Here is a 20,102-nt window from a genome sequence, read left to right as displayed (position 1 = left end):
AATATGAATTTTCTAATGAGGAACTGATTAATAAGATTTTTGTGCTAATGGAGTATAACAAAAATGTGCTACTAGCAATAAGAATTTTTCATCAGAAATTCCCTGATAGACGACAACTAAGAAGAGAAACGTTTAAAAATATACTAGAACGATTTCAACTGACTGGACACTTAGATTATGATAAATCTGATCGAACAAAAACTATTGTAAGTGAAGAAAACAGGAATTAAATGTAATCCTTAGTGTCACTGAGGATCTGCATAGTAGTACAACCGTTCTTACAATCTAAGTATCTAGTCTGTTGAAACCGTTTTAGTACACTTTAAAAAGTTTCTCTTTTTAGTTGTAGTCTATCAGGGAATTGCTGATGATAAATTTTTATATCAAGTAGCTCATTTTTGTTATACTCTCCTAGCACAAAGCCATTTTAATCAGTTCTTCATTAGAAAAATTAATATTAGTAATGGTAGCAAATCAACTGGAACTATATAAATAGTATAATGTCAAATTTTTAAGCAAATTTTGTGTCATAGCCAACTAGGGAGAATTTTGTATGTTTGACTAATATTTTAAGCACCAACAACTTTATCTACGAATGTATTTGGATATCTCATCCAATATTAATAAATTAAGTATCAGGCTAGATTATTATGTATTTTTTTTCGAAAAATTATTTTTGATTGGATATTTTCACGGCCACCTAATAAAATTTCACGTAAATTTTGTTGCAATTAATGTTTGGCTTAAAGAATCACGAATAACTTACAAATTAAAGCACTTAGGTATAGGGAATGCTTAAGAAATAAAAAAGTACCATAAAATATAATTTCATTACAATACTTAAATATAGGGTGTTCCATTTAAGAAATCTCAGAAAATACTCATTCCGAGTTTCGACCCACCCTGTATACTAAAATTAAACATTTCGCTATACTGTTAATGATTAACAGTAGTAGACTATATGAAAAATCGTTTAAATATAAATAGAAAATTTGACGTCAAATCACTACAATTCTACAGGGTGTAGATATGGCTACGAAATTAACAAACGAACGTAATTAACTTTTAAACTACCTCGTATAATATTACAAAACCATAGATTTTAAGAAAGGAAACATTGAGGAGAATGCAAAAATGTAAAAATTAACAGGGTGTTCCATTAAAAAAAACATAAGTTTGTGTCACCCTGTCAATACGCACGCCCCTGTATATTTGAAAATATTTTTAAATTATGGTACTATGTGTGCCCCAACTTTTATACAGTATGTCTACTTAAGTTGGAAACATATGGGAAACTTTTTTATTAATAATTTTACGAAAAAAAGTTATTCTTTATAAAAAGTTCTGCATGCCCCAAAACCTAAAACTCAATTATCAGATATTAAATTTTCCCAATATTATACGAGGTATGTCAAAAAATATGAATTTCGGTCAAGGATAAAGTACCTTTATTTCTCTCAATATCGAAAATTCTTATGATAAAAAGTTGTTTGGAATTAAAAACTAAGATCAAATATGTAATCACATGCTTCTAATTGAAAAAAAAAATAAAAATTTTTTCTCAAATTTATGGATACCTACCCAACATCGTTTTTAATTATTACAAATATAATTCTCTTATTATTCATTTTACGAAAAAAAGTTATTCTTCATAAAAAGCTCTGCATGGTCTAAAATTTAAGATAAAACCATAATATATCAACTTTTATTAATTTTATACGAGGTGTGTCAAAAAATATGAAATTCGCTCAAGATTATAGTACCTTTATATTTCACAATATTTCAATTAGAAGGATATAATTGCAGATTGAAACATAGTCTTTAATTCTAAACAACTTTTTGTAATAACCATTTTCAATATTGTGAAAAATAAAGGTACTTTACTCTTGAGTGAAATTCATATTTTTTGACGTACCTCGTATAAAATTAATAAAATGTGATATCTGATGGTTGCATCTTCGGTCTTAGGACATACAGAGCTTTTTATAAAGAATACATTTTTTTCGTAAAAGTAATAATAAAAGAGTTATCGTATGTGTAATAAATAAAAACGAAGTTAAGTATCAATAAATTTGAGAAAAATTTGGAAAATATTTTTTTCCAATTAGAAGGATGTAATTGCATACTTTATTTTAGTTTTGATTTCCAAACAACTTTTCATAATAAGAATTTTCGATAGTGAGAGAAGTAAAGGTACTTTACTCTTGAACGAATTTCATATTTTTTGACATACCTCGTATAATATTGACAAAATTTTATGTTTCCAACTTAAGTAGACACGCTGTATAAATAAGTTTTTTTCGTACCTCTTACGACAAACGAGTAATTGGACTTTGTCACACTAATGCCCCACCCTGTATATACAGAAAGGGGCTAAATTATGGAATAAATTCATTTTCTCTAAAATGGACCATTTTGGAGACAAATCCCGAAACAGGTCGATTTTTATTTTTAAATTACAATTTTTTAGCATATATTTCATACTAGTGATGTCGTCCATCCGAGCGTGATGGCGTGAACGATAATTTTTTTTAAATAGGAATATTATCATTATTTATACAGGGTGACGAAAAAAATAATTTTTGGATCAAATTAATTGACGCAAGAAGAAGAATGTATATAATTTATTTAACACAAAACACATTGTACCGCTGTCAGAAATAGAAAAAATATTTATTTCACAAATAAACATTTCTTTTCGCTTAAATTAAATCACAAACAACCTCCCACCTACCTCTTGGCAGTTTTAACATTTAATTTAAGCAAAAACCGATGTTTATTTGCCAAATAAACATTTTTTTCAATTTTCTGACAGCAATAGAATGTATTTTGAGTTGAATAAATTACATACATTCTTCTTTTTGCGTCAATTAATTTAATTCAAAAATTATTTTTTTGGCCACCCTGTATAAATAATGATATTATTAAAAAGGCTAAGTTTTCAATCTAATAGCACATAAAATAACATTAAAAATATTACTCTACATCCCACCAGACTGAAAACAATGGGAACCTTCTCTGGTTACACCTCCGAGACTTCTAAAATTTGCAAGCCATAACGAATGCTGAGACTAAAGATAAGTGAATTGTACACAGTGCCGGCGCTAGGGTATAAGGTGCCCGCCTGCAAAACTAGCACAGGCGCCCCCCCCCCCCACACACATTCTTATGGGCGCCCATATAAAAATTTTTAGGGTGGGGCCAGACGTGAAGATGTTTTTTTCCTGGAAGCCGTCTGTTGTGAACCGGTTGTACTGCAGCCACTTGGCTTATTGTACATCTTCCATTCGTTTATCAAACCCATTCCAGAATTATGGAACCCTGTACTAGCTTGTACAGGTCTAGTAGGTGGGTGCCATATAAATTTGGAGTCACTTCGATGTCTCCGAAAAGTGTTTGCCGCCTCCGATCCAATGCCTCACAGTCACGCAAAATATGGTTGACTGTTTCAGGTTCTCTGTTACATAGTCTGCAGCTCAAGTCTCCATGAAACAGCCCCATTGTATGCAGGTGACCCTTAACTGGCGCATGTCCAGTGAGGAAACCTGTTATGACTCTGAGCTGATTCCTGCTTGTTTTCAGCAGTAACTCAGCCCTACTAGCACATGTCCGTCCGATACACATCTTGCCATGTGTTTGACCGGGTACACTCTCCCAGTGTGAGTTGTGTTGGCTTCGGATCCAGACTTTTTTTCGTTCGCGGACGGTGCTTTTTGGCACTCCCACAGCCGGCTCTGGACCCAGATATTTTGTAGCTGATGCTCTCTTGGCAAGTGCATCAGCTCTTTCATTGCCGTATATGCCCCGATGACCTGGAACCCATACCAGTATACCACTGTTATGTTGTGCCAGCCTATCAAGTTCTTGTAGACATTCCCACACTAGCCTAGAGTACACCTTAGGGCTTATAAGAGCCCCAATGGCTGCTTGGCTATCTGTGTATATGTTAACCCGCTGCAGTTCGAATTCCCTCAGGTTATTTTCTCTTGCACACTGCAAGATTGCAAAAATTTCTGCCTGAAAGAGGGAGGTATATTCTCAAAGTGTAATAGAAATGTTGAAATTTCCACCACTACAGAATATTCCTGCGCCCAAACCGTCTGCAGTTTTAGACCCGTCCGTATACCAGGTGCAACCCTGCAGTCTGGGTCGAGAGTTTCTTCTGTCCCATTCGTATCGTGGGCAAATGTCCACTTGAAAAGGTACGTCAGGATTGAATCTTGATGTCATATGGTCAGAAATCATCATCCATTCGGCATCATTAGTTTCATTTGTTATTCTACTGTGTCCTGATTTAACTGGTACGTTGCTCAGGTTTTCTCGCAGTCTATAATATCCCATTCTCGCCTCACCTCTTATTGTTATATGTAAAGGAGGGAGATCCAGTAGTGCCTCCATAGCTGCCGTAGGTGTGCCCCTCATAGCCCCCGTGATCCCGAGACAAGCAAGTCTTTGCACCTTGCTTAATTTGATGATGGCACTTTTTTGCTGCACTTTTGGCCACCATACCACTGATGCATACGTAATTGTGGGTTTAACTACCATGTTATAAGTCCAATATACCATGTCTGGTCTCAAACCCCATATTTTTCCATGAGTACGTCTGGCTACCATTAACGTAGATACCGCTCTCTTCGTTATTCTTTCTATCTGCTGATTCCAAGTAAGTCTTGAGTCTAATATTATCCCGAGATACTTTACTTCACTCACCAGATTTAAATGTACGCCATTTAGACTTATATATTTTATATATTATATTTATTAAGCGCAACAGGCCTTGTAGGCCTAGGGCTAAAATGTTTACATTTCTGATTACATAAATAATATAATAAATAACTTAGTATAACTTACATAACCTATAAAACTTGTAAATTTTATTTAAATACACTTCAGTCTTTTTATAAACTCCTTCACCACCTCTCTCCATCTCCTTCTGTCCAATGCTAGTTCTTTCCATCTCTCAATGTTACTTTTCTTCAAGTCTTCATATACACTGTCCTTCCATCTTTTCCTTGGCCTGCCTTTCCTCCTCTTTTGTGTTGGTCTTCGTGAGAGTACCATTTTTGGCATTCGGTTACTTCCCATTCTCTCTATGTGCCCCAAGTATCGTATTCTCTGTGCTTTGATCGTCGTCGTAATCGTTGGCTCTTGATATAGTTCTTCCAATTCTTTATTGGTTCTTCTTCTCCACTGACCTTCTATTTTCACACTTCCATATATTGTTCTTTGCATTTTTCTCTCCCATCTTTCTAATAGGTCTGTTTCTGACTTTTTGAGCACCCATGTTTCACTTGCGTATGTTATTGTAGGTCTGATAACAGTCTAATAAATTCTTATTTTTGTTTTTCTTGATACGTATTTGGATTTCAATAATGTGCGTAATGCTCCATATTTTTTATTTCCTTTAGCTATTCTTGCCTTTATCTCCCCTTCTTCATAACCATTTTCATCTATTTTAGCTCCCAGAATTTCTTTGGCTCTTTTGAACGAGTATGTTTTTTCTCCATCTATTTGTACTATGATGTTATTCTCTTTTTCTTTTTGGATCTCTCCCATTATCATATACTTTGTCTTTTCTTCATTTATTTTAAGTCCGAATTTTTTGGCTTCCGTTATTATGTTTTTCATTAACTTTTGTAGTTCTTTTTTGCTTGTTGCTAATAGCGTCAGATCATCTGCAAATGCTATGCATTGGTGGCCGTTTTTAAATATCGTTTCTTGCATGTTTATTCTGCTTTTCCTGATTATTCCTTCCAATGTTAGATTGAATGCCATTGTTGATAGTGGGTCTCCTTGTCGTAATCCTTCCTTGGTTTCAAACTTTTTGGATGTATACCCTTTCCAAGCTATTTCGTTTGTTGTGTTTTCCATCGTCATCTTTATCATCCTAACAATTTTACTTGGTATCCCCAGTTCTTTCATCAGTTCGTACATCTGCTGTCTATTTACTGTGTCGTAAGCCTGCTTAAAGTCTATGAACAAAGCATATAGTACTGTTTTATGTTCGTAACAGGTAGTCTATATTTCTTTTAAGGCAAATATTTGGTCAGTCGTTGATCTGTTGTTTCTAAAACCTGCCTGGTATTCCCCCAGTATTTTTTCCGAATAATGACTTAGCCTTTTTCTTATACTTTGTGCCAAGATGTTGTAAACTATTTCTAATAGTGCGATGCCTCTGTAGTTTTTGCATAGCATTCTATCACCTTTTTATGTATAGGGCATATTCTTGCTATGGTCCACTCTTCTGGCATTTTTTCTACTTCCCATATTCTTTTTATCAGGTCATATATCTCTTTCTGTAGTCTTTTCCCTACTGATTTTATCATTTTGGCCGATATTTCTGTTATTCCTGGGCTTTTGTTATTTTTCAAGCTCTTTATTTCGTTCTTTATTTCTTGTTCTGTGGGTATTTCTATTGCTATCTGATCATCTTCAATTTCATGGCTTGTTTCCTTTTGTACTTCGCTCTTATTTAGCAGTTCTGTGAAATAGTTTTGCCAGTTTTCCATTATTTTTTCCGGCTCATTTAGCAACATCCCTTTATCATCTCTCATATATGGGTTGTTTTTTTATATCCTCTTTCCATTTTTTTTGCTTCCTGGTAGAATGATCTTATTTCTTTTTTTTGAAATTTTTCTTCTATTTCTTGCAGTTTGTTCTCATTGTATTTTCTCTTTTTGCTTCTACATTTTCTTTTCATGATTTTTCTCAATTCTCTGTATTCTTCTCTAGTGCTTTCTTCGTCATTTGTGAGATTTTTAAGTCTTACTTTTCTTATTGCTTCTGCTACTTCTTGACATTCTTCATCATACCAATCCCCATATTTTTCCATGAGTACGTCTGGCTACCATTGACGTAGATACCGCTCTCTTCGTTATTCTTTCTGTCTGCTGATTCCAAGTAAGTCTTGAGTCTAATATTATCCCGAGATACTTTACTTCACTCACCAGATTTAAATGTACGCCATTTAGACTTAGAGGACCTAATTCCTCTGAATTCCTTCTTTTAGTAAATTTCATGATTTTAGACTTTAGAGGACTGATGTTAAGCCCTACATTTGAAGTCCATTCTGTAACTACGGTCAGAGCCTGTTGCATTCGATCTCTGACTGTACCATTAAATTTTTCGTGGGCTAAGATTACTAGATCATCCGCATAACCCAGGACGTGATGCCTATCGTTGTCGAGTCTAGCTATCAGGCCATCCATGACCAGATTCCACAATAGAGGAGATAAGACTCCCTCTGTGGGCAGCCTCTGGCTACCTGAGCTGACACTCTATCCCCTAGCAACGTAGCATATCAAACGGTTTCTCAGCATGCAGTCTATCCATCTACAGCTTGTTTCGTCTATTCCTCTTAGACGGATCGTCCTTGTGATTGCTTCGTAGGAGGTGTTGCCAAATGCTCCCTCAATATCGAGAAATGCACCCAACATCACCTCTTGGTTTTCTAGAACGTACTCCACTCTCTGTACAAGATGGTGCAGTGCCGATTCTGTGGAGACTCCCGCTCGATGTGAAGATGTTGCACATTACATTTTGTATACTTTGGATGACAATATATAGTTTAAAGCACTCGAAAAGCTAGGGGGTGGCACGGCCTCCCTTACAGCGTGCCTGCATGGGCGCCCATGCAGATACTCGTACAACCCCAGCCTTAGGGACATTATGTGTGTGTGTTTTAATGAAACAGTGAGACCCACATTTCCGAAGATCAAACCGGTCACTGACCTACCTATCTGACCGTCCATAACCTGGAGTGGTATCTATCTGACCCCCAAGCTATAACACCACCCCACCCCATTGCAGTACATAACGAATGAGGAGGCTTTGTACTGAACGTTTCCTTGGATGCCCTGGGTAATCGGACATCCTCTGTATTACTTTATGTGGTTAAACCACCTGATTTTAGGGGTAGCTAGAAGAGCTTTCCTCCATATTAATGACTTGATTTTGGACTTGTGTCCTAAAAATGTGTGTTCCAGGCAGCGAGGCATCGACTTAGTTAGTGTTCCCCTCCCCGCAAATGTCCCCGGTAAATAAAGTTCGGTTACAGTTCTATTGGATCCATGATCTGACAGAATACCTTCATTTTAATTTTTTTAAGAAATTGGCTAAGATAACTAAGATCGTTTTTGTCATTTCTTCTTTTTCGGCTCTTCTTCTTCGGTTTGTGCCCCAGATAATTTTTTTGAATCCATTTTTATTTAACTAAATAAAAATAATAAATTTAAAACCTTAAGATTATATTTCTGCAGTAATGTGAAACCGTAATTTAATAAAAGTACTGAGTACTTAACAAATATAATTTTATATTAATTGAATGCAATACTGGATTCTTTAACTGTAGAGTACAACTGACAAAACTATTTTGTATTAGTATAGGTATAATCACATGAAATAATACTAAATCTAAATCTAAAAATCTCTAAACTAAACTTTATGTAAAATGTTTATTTTAAATATTATGTTTTTATGGGATTAATACTCGATACCTATTAATAAGTACATAATAATTAAATTACACTGGCGGCAAGAAAACAGTATCACAATCGTGTTTATTTTACTAGAAATCATTCATTTAAGAAAACTTAACAACTTGCAAGAAATTTGAAGAAAATAAACAAAGCATTCTCATTTAGAGCAAAGTTGTTTGGTTGAAATATAATATCTTTGACCAATAAATATATTACTACATGGTAAGAATTCTATGCGGCATTGCATATTTTTGTATATTTTACATGTGTGATATGCAAAACTAACAAACACTGATTAGGGTATTATCACGAATTTAAACCACATTAAAAAAAATGAATTTTTCTATTTTAGTATTTTGCATAACACCAGCAGAAAAAAAGCTCATTCTGGCGCCCCCCAAACAGGGGCGCCCGCCTGCAGTGCATCCCTTGCAGGCCCGTTATCGCCGGCCCTGATGTACAATTTATAATTCATGTCCCATCTGCTCAGCGCGGTAAAGTTCCAACGAGAATGGTTCCCTTTGTACTGCAATCGGAGTAAACATGTAAACCAAAAATGAATAACCATTTTCAATTTCGTTGCAATAGGAAACTACAGCCGCATTATATTCTAGTTCAATCAGAGAGTGCAGCAAGCGCCTCTACCGGTTTCGAAACTTATTAGTCTCTTATCAGGTGGCAAAGATCGTCGCTGATTTGCAAAAAGGGGTCAAGAAACATTTTTATATTTTTACTAAATGGAACTTAGTTCCTCCTTTTTACACAACCAGTTTAAAAAAATGTTACTTGGCACCAAAAATTATGAGACTATCTCATCAACAGTAAGTAATACACTTGACTTCTTTTTACAGAATAGGTGGATCCTTTGTACCTATCATTTTTGCACATAACCCCTTTTTTCAGGGACGATATGCTGCTCTCTCTAACCCAACCAAGACAAACCCCGGCGAGCAGTTACGGATTGCAACGAACATCCCTGCCATTTCGTTCGTTGCAATCCGTAATGACGTAATCGACGATTTTTTTAAATGGGAATAGGGATCGTGTACTAGCTCATTTGAAAGATTATCAAATTCACTATTCAGTTATACAGGGTGCGCCAAACCTCTGGTTTTCTTTGATTACGGCTAAACTATGGGATATACAAAAAAATAGTTTTAACAAAACTAATGTATATCGAAGCCGTCTACAATTTAAAATTATTTTCGATTATACAGGGTGAGTAAGAACGACGGTACGAACCAAAGTTTTGTTTTTTTAAATGGAACACCCTATATATTAAATCATTTTTAAATATACTTTTTAAAAATATGAAAAATTTGTATAAGGTCTTATAGGCCTAAAGTTAATAATTTTCGAAGTATTTACATTTTTATTGAGAAAAATGGTAATATTTATAGGGCTGTGGATTATGTTTCCAATGTAATAAAAATTTAAGTGGTAAGTCAAAGTTTTTATAAGATAGTGGTATTTTTAAATAATTTAATATCTTTTACTTATATCCATAAAATATACAGTGTGATCACTATTTGCAAATACAAAATTTTCTCATTTTTTTTAAATAGAACACCCTGTATATTAGTATTGTATTTTGTAGTAAATATTACAACCTTTCTTTTGGTATGAGGTTGTATGGACATAGCATGTTTGGTTTTGTAAATATTTAAAAAAGAACTATAGATTTTACGTTTCGCGGATATTTTATACCCGCGATAACTTTAATTAATGTTTTTTCCAAAAAAAAAATATAATTTGATTTTAGAAACATACACTAAAATATCATAAGATGAAAATAAGAACGTAATTAAAGATTAAAATAAAACCTATTCAGGTGCAACTTAATTGAATTTAATAACTTTAAAATTATGTAACAAACAATATGTTACCATACTAATAAGTAATTAACATGGATAAATTTATTATTAAATTAAACAACCAATTTTAAAATCTACCCTAGAAATTTTTCTACCCTAGTAACTTTATTGTACCCAATTTTGTTAGTTAAATTGTATTTACAAGTAGATCAGTCAATAACTTTTTAATTTACCTACATCTTGAGAACGTATAAAGTATGCTTTGAAACAAATGAACGTTATGGAAGTATATTATAAAGTAAATAGTATCTATGTAGTCGTGTCACAAAAGCTGGTAATAATTTCTAATGGTTTCGCCCAAAATAAATTTCATATCCACCAATTGTTCGGTTGAAAAATTAAAATTTAAAACACTTATAAAAGATTGTTACAAAAATTTCAACTACAAAAGTGTTACCAGCTTTTGTGACACCAGTTAATACTATTTATATTAATAAAGAATTTGACCAATACATTTAACATTCATTTGTTTCAAAGCATACTTTATAATTATTATATTCTCAAGATGTAAGTAAATTTAAAAGGTAAATTAAAAGTTTAACTGATCTTACTCGTAAATACAATATAACAAACAATTATTTGGTACAGGAAAGTAGCTGTGGTAGAAAAATTACTAGGGTAGATATCAAATTTGGTTGTTTATTTAATTTAGTAACTAATTGATGCATTCATTAGTATGGTAAAATATTTTTTGTAAAATAATTTTAAGATATTAAATTCAATTGAATTGTACTAGTATACGATCTATTTTAATCGTTAATTACGTTTTTTTTCATATTAGATATTTTAATGTATGTTTCTAAAGCCAGATTATAATTTTTGTTTGCAAAAAAATGTTTTAATAAAAAATCCGCAAAAACGTAAAATCTATAGTTTTTTTTAAATATCTACAAAACGGAACATGCTAGGTACATACAACCTTATACCAAAAGAAAGGCTGTAATATTTACTACAAAAGGCAATACTAATATACAGGGTGTCCCATTTAAAAAAACTGAGAAAATTTTGTATTTGCAAATAGTGATTACACTGTATATTTTATGTCTATATGTCAAATATTTTAATTTATTTAACAATAACAGTACACTAAAAAAACTTTGACATGTGATTTAAATTTTTATTACCTTCAGCGCCTAATTCACAGCCCTTTGAATATTACCATTTTTCTCAATAAAAGTGTAAATATTTCGAAAATTTTTAACTTTAGGCCTATAATACCTTATATAAATTCTTAATATTTAAAAAAAATATATTTAAAAATGATTTAATATATAGGGTGTTCCATTTAAAAAAACATAACTTTGGTTCGTACCGTCGTTCTGACTCACCCTGTATAATCTAAAATAATTTTAAATGGTAGACGGCTTCGATATACATTAATTTTGTTTAAAACATTTTTTTGTGTATCCCATAATTTAGCCGTAATCAAAGAAAACCAGAGGTTTGGCGCACCCTGTATAAACATTAACACAATTATTACTTATTGAGGGTTTCCAAAAAAATACTTTTTAATTTAAAATAATTGACACAAAAAGAAGAATGTATTTAATTTATTTAATTCTAAATACATTTTACTGTTTTCAGAAATCAGAAAAAAAATTTATTTGACAATTAAAAATTGACTTTCTCTTCAATTAAATATTTAAACTGACAAGAGGCAGGTGGGTGGTAGCTTGAATATTGAATTTAAGCGAAAAGTAATGTATATTTGTCAAATAAACATTTTTTTTTCTATTTTCTGACAGCAGTGATATGTATTAATTTAAAAGAAATTATTTTAGACGCCCCGTAAAAATATTTAGGTTATTGCTTATATCAGTGAATAGAGAATTCAATAACCTTTCAAATGAGCTAGCACACGACCCCTATTCCCATTAAAAAAATCGTCGATTACGTCATCACGCCCAGATGGATGACGTCACTAGTATGATTTATATGCCAAAATCATAATTTAAAAATTAAAATCGACCTGTATCGGGATTTTTCGCCAAAGTGGTCTATTCTCGAAAACATTACTTTATTCAATAATTTTGAACCTCTCCATATATCTGCGTATTGTATATATAAAAAATGACTTTATGCGGAACAAAATTGAGTCATTTCCGTAAGCAGTTTTATCTCAGATAATAACATTTTTCTAAAATAAGGCAATGACCTGGACATTGTCAACAGAAGATAATTTTAAAAATTGCCACTTTATCCAGACACAAGAAGTTATCACCCTTGATTCGGCTGTTCTTGATAATTTCATGTTTTGTTTGACAAAAAATATGCCGACTCTTCTTTAGATATTTCTTATCATTTGGTAGGTATATTTGTGACTGTTAAATATTTATAGATTTTTCTTAATGTGTTATTATTGATTGTTAATAATTAGTCCATAGTCCATATTTGTGTATGTTATAATTATGTCCCATTGACTTTCTTTATTTTTTTCCCATTAATAAGGGTAATAAGGCAAAAATATACCCTGTTCGTGACACTTCAACAGCCAGGGTACTGAAGCGGTTTTTTAACAGGTAATATCTATAAGGACAAATTGTAACTATTTCCTGCGTAGGATCTGGCGACCATTTTCATTTATAAACAATTTAGTGTGAAAAAACAGTCTTTTTTCCTTTTTTTTAAAATCAATGAAGAACATTGAAACTTATGGTTTTATTAGTACAAAAATCTTCGAGAGCATGGAAATATCTTTAAAATTGCGTATTATAAAGGTGGATATACTCATTTATTGTTAATACAATTGCGAAAAAAGTCAAAATAACTATTGTAAAAATAAGTGTACAGCTTTGAAATTTTTGTCTAATAGCGGTTCTTTAGTGTTTAATATGTGACAAAAATTTCAAAGCGATTCATTCAATTGTTTAAATTTTATTCAAATTGTTTATCCCAGAGAGCTTTTTTTGCAATAACAAAAGTTAGAAAAAAATAATCTTATAACCATTCTACAGGTGTCAAGTGAAACTTTCAAATTGGTTTAAAAAAAGTAAATAAAAAATGCATTTATTAGTAATAAATAGTTATGCAAAATGCCGTCAATTGTTCCTTATACACTTTTTGAATAAGTTTCTTGTTATTATTCGTACAAAATTTTTTTTACATATTCAAAAAAAAAAAAGGTTTTGTTAAACAATCAATTACAAGCTTCAAATTACTGCAACTCTAAGAAAATTTATAGAGTAAAAGTCGCAGTTTTATTGAATTTTTTCTTTATTATATAATTTATATTATATACATTTATTACAATTTTTTATCAATTAATATATACATAACAGTACTTGGCAGTTGTGCACCTAAAAAACGGTAAAAAAATTGATTTTTTTGATTTTTTTTGTTTAAACAAATTAAATTGTTTATCAAATAATGTATGAATCAACTGACTCCATATTTGTAAACTACGCTAAAAGTACATACAAATTAAAAAAAAACATTAAAATCCATTGGTTGGTTCCCAAGATTCAAAAAACTGTAGGATTTTGAAGTTGATATTTCAATTTTTTTAAGCTTTAATGACGACTCCCTTGAAGTGCAAATCAAACCAATTTTTTTTATGAATACACAGGTACTTCGTGTCATTGAAAGCCAAAATGCGCTATTTTTGATCCTTAATTATTATAACCAAATTAGCTGTGAATTAAAAAAAATGTTGCTAACTTTGGCACTAATTGACCCAGGCTAACCTTTTTACTTTTAAATTCGTGTAAAAATGCATCATGCTTTTAGAATATTAAAATTTTTTTTGTACGAACAATAACAAGAACGTAATTCAAAAACTTTATAAGGAAAAATTGACGATCCTTTGGCATAATTATTTATTACAGTAAAACCTCGATACAACGGACTAATTGGGGGGACAGTATGTCCGTTAAAGCCGAAAGTCCGTTATATAAAAATAGGTTTAAAATCAATAAAATTTTTTTTTAAATATGTACCTACTCTATTTAGATACAATGTACAAATCTGTAAGTTAAAAAAAGAATTAAGTTTTGTTTGCTACTTTTTTACTTATTTACTCTATTTCATCTAAAAACTTCTGCAATATGCTCGTTTGATTTCCAAAATTATTATTCACTGATCCATCGCAATAAGCGATGTATTTTTTGGCAAAAACATACAATTAAAGGTGACATCTTCTGAATGTCGAATATTTTCAGGGAGATAAGCAGGGGTGTTGTCTAAAATCTATAAACATTTCACCTCTTTCGGAGGTATTTCCAGTTTCTTCTCTTGAAATTTTCTTACTGCAGGTACAAATTCTTTAAAAAAACCAATTTTTGAAAATATCCTTGGTGAACCATACCTTATTAGAGCTATAATATGAAACAGGCAGATGATGGATTATATCTTTGACAACTCTAGGTTTACGAGATTTGCCAACATTTATAGCAGCCAATCCATGCGATCCATCGTCTTTAGCACAAAGCAGTGCAGAGATCCCGTTCTTGCTGATTTTTCTTCCAGAATTCGATTCTTTACTTTTTTGCATTCAAAATTTTTTTTTTACATTTTATCTTTTTTTGTGTCCGTTATATCCGTAGTCCGTTAAATAGAGGTCCGTTCTATCGAGGTTTTACTGTACTAATAAATGCATTTTCTATTCACTTTTTTTAAAACGATTTGAAAGTTTAGCTTATGCTCTTTCCTTTGGCACATGTAGGATGGTTTAACATAATTTTTTCGGACTTACGGTATTGCAAAAAAGCACTCTGGGATAAACAATTTGAATAAAATTTAAACAATTGAATGAATCGCTTTGAAATGTTTGTCACATATTGGCCAAAGAACCCTCACTTGAAAAAATTTTCCAAGCTGTACACTAATTTTTATAATAGTTATTGCAAAATTAATTTTTTTGCAATTTCGACTTTTTTCACAGTTATATTAACAATAAATGAGTAAATATATGAATCTTTATAATACGTATTAGTTATTGCAAAATTAATTTTTTTGCAATTTCGACTTTTTTCGCAGTTATATTAACAATAAATGAGTAAATATATGAATCTTTATAATACGTCATTTTAAAGCCTTTTCCATGCTCTCGAATATGTTTGTCCTAAAAACACTGTAAGTTTCACTGTTTTCCATTGAATTGAAAAAACAAGGAAAAAGGCCGTTTTTTGACACTAAATTGTTTGTAAATAAAAATGGCCGCCAGATCCTACGCAGGAAATAATTACAATTTGTTCTTATGGGCATTACCTGTCGAAAAAATGCTTCAGTATCCTGGCTGTTAAAGTGTCATGGAAAAAACCTTATTACCCTGGACTATTATACCAGTTTACACGACTTAGACCTGTTCTATATAAGCTCTACGCTAACACACGACCTTCATATTACTATACTTAAGCCTGAATGAAGCCGGATAAGGAAAGACCGAATAAAAACAAGGAATACTAAGCTCAGGTTGGTCAATGCCCTTATTTTCCCATTGCTATATACGCAACTGAAACGTGGACTCTCAAGTAAATCGATAGAAGTAAGATAGAAGCCGTCGAAATGTGGGGCTACATAATAATTCTACGCGTGTCCTGGGCAGAACCAACCTGTCAATTCTGGAAGGACTTCATATAAAAGACAGGCTTTAAAAAAGTAAACCCAGCATACCTAAATTACTTCGGGTATATAGCGAGAAGAAGCATCTTCCCAAGCTATTACTAGCATATGCAGATGACATGGATCTCGTTGGAGACTTCATCCTATCCATAAAAGACATTTTCAACAAGGTGGAAGGAGCAAGCAGTGAAGTCGAGCTGAAGTTTAATGAAGAAAAGACGAAGTGTATGTGTATAAATAGAACGACACGAAGAGACAGGATAGGACAAAATGTGACGGTCAACATCTTCAATTTCGAAAGAGTACAACGTTTTAAGTACCTATCTGGGGGGCCGCAATCACAGCTGACAACGATGTTACTGAAGAAATAAAAGACAGAGGCCAATCGGCAAAACGCTGTCTATTCGCACTGAATAAGCTTATAAAATCAAACAATCTTACAAGAAGTTCAAAGATCAAAATCTATAAATCCTTCGTCAGACTTGTACTGACATATGGATGCGAAACGTGGACCATGACCAAAGCAAACGAAGAAAAGCTCAGACGTTTTGAACGAAAAATACTTAGAAAATTTTTCGGACCCTCACCACGGCATTATCACAAACCAGTATAGGATCAGAACCAATATCGAATTAAAATAACAATGACGCCGATATTGTCCAAGAAATTAAATCGCAGCGACTAAGATGGACAGGCCACGTGCACAAACTTCATAACGAGAGACTTGTTAGGGTAAGAACAGAACAAGTGGGTCGAGGCGGAGGTGGAGGTCGCGGTGGATGCTACTAGTTAAGTCGCGGTCGATGTTGACAGCACATAGCAAGGAGGTCACCTGCGCTGTCAGTCAAGCTAGAACCACTATCAAGTGAAGTAGTTTAATGAAATTTGAATGACAAAAATACTGTGCTTTTGCGATGTTGTGTCAGTCAAGTGATGATAGTGATGAAATGTCAGCCATAAATAATTAGATCCTCCTTCATATTTCAAAAATGTACTAATTTAAATACTTTAGAAATTCAAAAATAAACTGAATAGAAAAAAGGGATTATATAAAAAGTATCAACTCAGATAGCGCAGGTAATAACAACTTGGCTTCGAACGGACCAATCACAGGGAAGCATCCTTGTAGGCCGCGCAGTAGACATCCATGTAAAACAAACTCATTTTATTTTCAAAAGCATCGATGGAACCTCCACCGCGACTTACCTGCTCTGTTCTCTTCCAATCACTACAATGTGTTTGTTTTCCATGGATATCGACATCGACCGCGACCTCCACCTCCACCGCGACCCACTTGTTCTGTTCTTACCCTAAGACTGGTATGGGAGGAGATTCCTACAGGCAACGGACCACTGGGACGTCCCAGAATGCGATGGAGAGATAATATCCAAGCAGACCTCCGGAAAATGAACATTTTATTTGACTTTAGGTTGATGGAAGACCAAACAAATGGGAAAAAAGTTGTACAGTCAGCCAAGATCCACCCAGGGTTGTAGCGCTATGTGATGATGATCCTATAGCGAGAAGAACGGGGACCATGTAAATATTGCTAGTTAAAGGAAAGGTAGAAGGCCGGAGACCACGAGGAAGATCTTCAACACGATGGGCAGTCCAAATGAGGACCGGTAGTAAAGTCCCTACATGAAGACGTCCACCTGGCATAGGATCGCAGCCAATCAAGACAGCAAGCTAACAATATTTGGAGTGTCACCATGCCCTGACAAGGGCTCGAGGAATGAGAAGGAGGACCAAGTCGACATTGAAACCTTCCTTGTATTGGTTCTTCTTCTTCTACGGCAGTACAGCCCAAATTGAGCCTTAACCTCCTTTATTTTTTGGCATTTATTAAAAATACTTGATATTTATTAAAATTTTGTAATTTATTATTAACACAGGTTTTTTTAAATAATTTATTTATTTATTAAATTAAATTAATTATTGCCAATGTGCCAATTTGCCAATTAAACACGCCACTCATCACAATATAATAACCGTATTGTTATTTAAATAATGCCTCTTTTTTAATTGTGATCGATACAAAATAAATTAATATTTTAGTTATTTTAGAAATGTTAATAATAAATTAATTTTAAAAAATGCAAATATTATACAGAAACTCTCCCGACAAGCGAAGACTGGAGATTCTTCAGACAATTTTAAGGCAATTTAAACCAATTCACCTAGTCCAAAAAAAGGGAGATAGAGCTCTTTGAAGACGGCGTCTTGGAATTAGTTTTTCTTAAATATCTCCAGAACACTACCATTTAGAAAAACGAAAACTGGTACACTTATTTATGTTCCAGAGGTAAATCGATTACATCAATTACGAATTTCTAGTACCGGTTATAGGCGCCCGTTTTGGGTAGGGCAACGGTTATTTTACCGCATATTTTTTTTGTCTATAACTTTTAAGCCATGTTGACACTGGATTTTTAAATTGTGAGGATTCTAGTACTAAAAGATACTCTTGCTTTAAGTCGGTAGGATGCACCGTTTTCTAGAAAAATCGATTTAAAAATTTTTGGTTTTTTGAATTTGAAAAAAAAATTGAAAATTTTTTTCAAAAAAACGGTGTATTTTACCGGCTTAAAGCAAGAGTAACTTTTAATAACATAATCTTCTTAATAATTCTATTAGTTTTTCATGTCGGACCCTGTCGAACGGTTTTTCGAAGTCGATGAAATAGGAATAAATATCCAGGTTCATATCTAAGCATCTTTGAGAGAGGACATTAAACGCAAACAATGCCTCTCTTGTTCCAAGTCCTTTGCGGAACCCAAATTGGGTATCATCCATATCATAGAATACCTCATAATTTAATTATCAAGTGTAAAAATGCTTAAAAATTAAAGACAAAAAAGTTATGCGATAGCCGTTGACCTACCCAAAACGGACGCATATGACCGGTACTAGAATTTTGCAAACGAACGAAATCGATTTATCTCTGGAAGATAAATAAAAGTACCCGTTTTCATTTTTCTAAATAGTTTTTTTATTTTTTTTTTAATGCAACAAACAAAAATTTTCAAATCGATTTTTTTAGAAAACAGTTCATTCTATCGACTTATTATAGCAAGAGAACCTTTTAGTACTATAATACCCAACAATTTAATAATTTAGTGTCAAAAACCCTTAAGAGTTAAAGACAAAAAAGTTATGTGATAAAATGACCGTTGCCCTACCCAAAACGGACGCCTATGACCGGTACTAGAAATTCGCTGTTGATGGAAACGATTTACATCTGGAAGATAAATACACATACAAGTTTTCGTTTCTCTAAATAAAAGCATTCTGGAGGTATTTAAAAAAAACTAATTACAAGACGCCATATTTAAAGAGCTCTAGCTCCCTTAGGAAGCATTTTCGGCCTAGGTGAATTGGGTTAAATTGTCTTAAAATTATCTGAATAATCTCCGGTCTTCGTTTGGCGGGAGAGTTTCTGGACACTCTGTATAATTACAGTTTTATTTACAATTAATACAAATAAATATATTTATATTTAATAAATAAATATTTTGTATCATCACATTAAAAAAAGAAGAATATAACAAAACACTTATTGTATTGTGACAATTGGCGTATTTAATTGACATATAGGAAATAATATATTTAATTTAATAAATAAATTATTTAAAAAACTATGCTAATAATAAACTTTACTAAATGTCAGGTAGGGGATAGTATGTATAATATTATATAAGAGACGCACCATAATATAGTACGGCGCTCTGCGGCACGGCGGCTTAAAAATCGAGTAGACGCGCATAATTAACTATTTTATTAGCTTCCATTACTCATCAGAAATTTAAAGTTGAATGTTTAAACTTCAGTTTAGGTACTTGTCATCTTCTAAATTAATAATTTACCTATGAGTTTTCAAGCCTCGAAAATGCGTATTTTCATATTTCTCAAATTTTAAATCGTTTATCGAAAACTATCCACTTTGTAGACAATAGCAACAGCCTTTTTTTATTTAAAATGGTCCAAAAAACCTAAAATAAGGTTTTTTCGGAGAAGAAAAAGGTTAGTTTTGGAATCTGTTTAAAAAAGTGACTCAAAGAATTTCTGTTCTGTTCAATTTCGCTCGGAACCCTTCAAGTTTGTTTAAGGTATTAGTACACTTTAGAAGACCAAAAATAAGCATTTTTTTCAAGATTTTTTTTCTCGGAACCTTTATTAAAAATTAACATAA

General features: G+C 32.6%; 1 protein-coding gene across 3 annotated transcripts in view; it reads left to right on the top strand.

Moving 5' to 3' along the window:
* Positions 1–20,102, top strand: part of LOC114337496 (zinc transporter 2) — a 116,283-nt gene that overhangs the window by 66,647 nt on the left and 29,534 nt on the right. The gene's annotated exons all lie outside the window — the stretch shown is intronic.

This window comes from Diabrotica virgifera, chromosome 10 (genome assembly GCF_917563875.1).
Source record: "Diabrotica virgifera virgifera chromosome 10, PGI_DIABVI_V3a".
Taxonomy (NCBI): domain Eukaryota; kingdom Metazoa; phylum Arthropoda; class Insecta; order Coleoptera; family Chrysomelidae; genus Diabrotica; species Diabrotica virgifera.
This window is presented reverse-complemented; position numbering and strand designations above follow the sequence as displayed.